The sequence below is a fragment of the Echinops telfairi genome, unplaced genomic scaffold, assembly GCF_000313985.2.
Source record: "Echinops telfairi isolate 266 unplaced genomic scaffold, ASM31398v2 ScPeMD7_60;HRSCAF=208, whole genome shotgun sequence".
In the NCBI taxonomy this organism is placed as follows: Eukaryota; Metazoa; Chordata; class Mammalia; order Afrosoricida; family Tenrecidae; genus Echinops; species Echinops telfairi.
The window spans coordinates 14,662,563-14,665,208 of record NW_022103958.1 but is presented as its reverse complement, the minus strand read 5'-3'; the positions used below and the strand labels follow the sequence as shown (position 1 = coordinate 14,665,208).

The 2,646-nt window shown below is 40.2% G+C and overlaps 1 pseudogene; it reads left to right on the top strand.

The window, feature by feature from the left end:
• The first annotated feature begins 647 nt into the window (after nt 1–647).
• Nucleotides 648–2,405, top strand: LOC101650143 (annotated as a pseudogene).
• Nucleotides 2,406–2,646: the final 241 nt, after the last annotated feature.

Sequence of the window (2,646 nt, the reverse complement as noted above, 5' to 3'; positions counted from 1 at the left end):
AACCCTCTGTGCCCAGGTGAATGCTGGTCAGTCCGCATGATAGGCACTGCCCAGTGCCACCCTCACTGCTCATGACAGATATGACACTGCTGCTAGAGATCAGAGCCTTTGACTGGTCTGTGCACAGGTCCCTTGAGTAGCTCCACTCCCACTAAGGACTCTGTGTGTAGGCCCATCCTGCGTGTGATTGGCTTGTCCAGTACCAATGTGGTTGCCCCACCCACCCTGCCTGAGAGAGCCAAATAGATATGGCTGTCGGGTCAGATGCAAACCCAGTGAGATTAAGAACCACCTTAAACCCTCAGGGCAGCTGGCCCCAGGTAGTCATTAGAATTACCCCTACTAGCCCCTGAGAAAGAAGCTCCTGGACTCCCAGGAAAATTTCACTAAGCTCCACCAAAATGCCACACAGACAACAATGCATATCAGCAGCTACTATAAGAAAGCAAGAGAAAGAAAACACAATGTTGGAGGAAGACCTAAACCTAGCGAAGTACAGAGAAGAAGCAGATTTTGAACCAACACAGAAAGAAATAGTATGCTGCTTAGAGTCATACAGGACATGAGGGAATCAATACAGAAGAAGGATGAAAAAATAGTCAGGATAGAGTCTGCTTACCAAAGGGAAATACTAGGGTTAAGGGAAAATGCAGCAGAAGCAGAGAAAATGGTAAAATACCTCACCAGCAGGCTGGAAGAGGTGGGGAATCATATCAGCAACCTTGAAGACAAAGGCTAGCAGACTGGATTAGGAAACAAAACCCAGCAATCTCTTGTCTGTAAGAGACACTTCTCAAGCTGACAGACAAAAATAGGTTGAGGATCAAAGGTTGTTGGAAGGTATATCAAATTAATGGCAATCTAAAAAAGCAAGTATTGCAATTCTAATCTCTGACTAAATAGATTTCAAGGTGCAAGACATAACAAGCGATACGTATGGGCATTATATAATGCTTAAGGGTTCAGTAGACCAAGAGCCTGTGAGCATACAAAGCATATATGTGCCCAAGAGACCTGGGGAAATAAGACAAACAAATCCTTCGAAAGATGGGGAAAAAAAAGAAAGAAATCATGAAATCAGCAATCACAGTAGAAGACTTCAAAACGCAGCTCTCCAAGAGGGATAGATCTGTGGGAAAGAAGCTCACCAAGGAAGGTACAGAACTAAACTCTACAATAAACCTACTCAAATTGATAGACATATTCAGAGCTCTCCATCCAATTGCAAAAATATTCACATTCTAGTTGCTTGTTGTTCCAAAAGTATGCAAACTTCATGGATAACCTACGAATCTTCACCAAGGGAGGGAGTGGTGGAATGGGTTATCCTAGATAAGGTGGAGAAGGTGGAAAGAAAAAAAGATGATGTTAGGGCAACTTAAAGACAAATATCCACACAGATGATTTGTGGCTGGTGAAGGGGCAAATAGTAGGGTTAGTGCACTGAGAGACTCCAATGGAAAAGACTGTGAGATTCCTGTGCCTGTGGGCTTTTCAGTAACTGATGAAAATGGTAACTCAATAGGAGAACTCAATAAAGAGTAGGACAAAATGTTGGTGGCTAAAGGGGGTCTCAATAAAGAGAAGGACAAAATGTTGGTGGCTAAAGGGGGGGTCTTCGTGGTAAATTACTTACAAATTTCTTACCACTGGAAGGGCAGAAACAAATAATCCATCTGAATCTAAAACTTATAGCTGATATAGGCCTTGTGGGATTCCCGAATGCTGGAAAATCCTCCTTGCTAAGTCGGGTGTCTCATGCAAAACCTGTGATTGCAGACTATTTACAACATTGAAGCCTGAACTTGGAAAGATAATGTAACATGATTTCAGATATCAGTAGCTGATATTCCAGGCTTAATAGAAGGAACACATCTGAACAAAGGAATGGGCCACACGTTCCTGAAGCATGTAGAGAGAATGAAGCAACTACTTTTTGTGGTTGTTATTTCTGGATTTCAGCTTTCTCCCTAAACTCAATACAGAATTGCTTTTCAAACCATAATGCTCTTACAAAAGAGTCGGTGTTGTATGATGAAGAACTTTAAACAAAACCTGCACTACTGGCAGTTAATAAGATGGATCTGCCAGGTGCCTGAGATAAGTTCCATGAACTGATGCACCAACTCCAGAATCCTGAAGATTTATGGCACTTGTTTGATAAAAACATGATTCCACAGAAAACTCTGAAATTCCAACATATCGTTCCAGTTTCTGCAATTACTGGAGAGGAAATTGAAGAATTAAAGAACTGTGTAAGAGAATCACTGGATGAACAAGCTAATCAAGAAAACAGTGCATCCTATAAGAAACAGTTGCTTAATTTAAGACTATCCAATACAATATCTTATGTTGAGCTTTTGTCCAATCAAGCTATTAATACTTCCTCAATGGATATAATTTAAATCTATACAGAATGGCAATTATTTATTTGTTTTAATTCAAAAGTTTTTCATAGACATGCATTTTGTCTACATTATTACCAATCTTCTGATATGTGTGCCATTATTTAAGAGTGACCTCTTTTTAAGCTGTTCTGTTGTTAAGGATGTCAACAATAAAAACAAACGACAATTCATATTAAAAAAATTCACATTCTTTTCAAGTTCACATGGCTTGTATTCAAAAATAGACCACTTGCTGGGA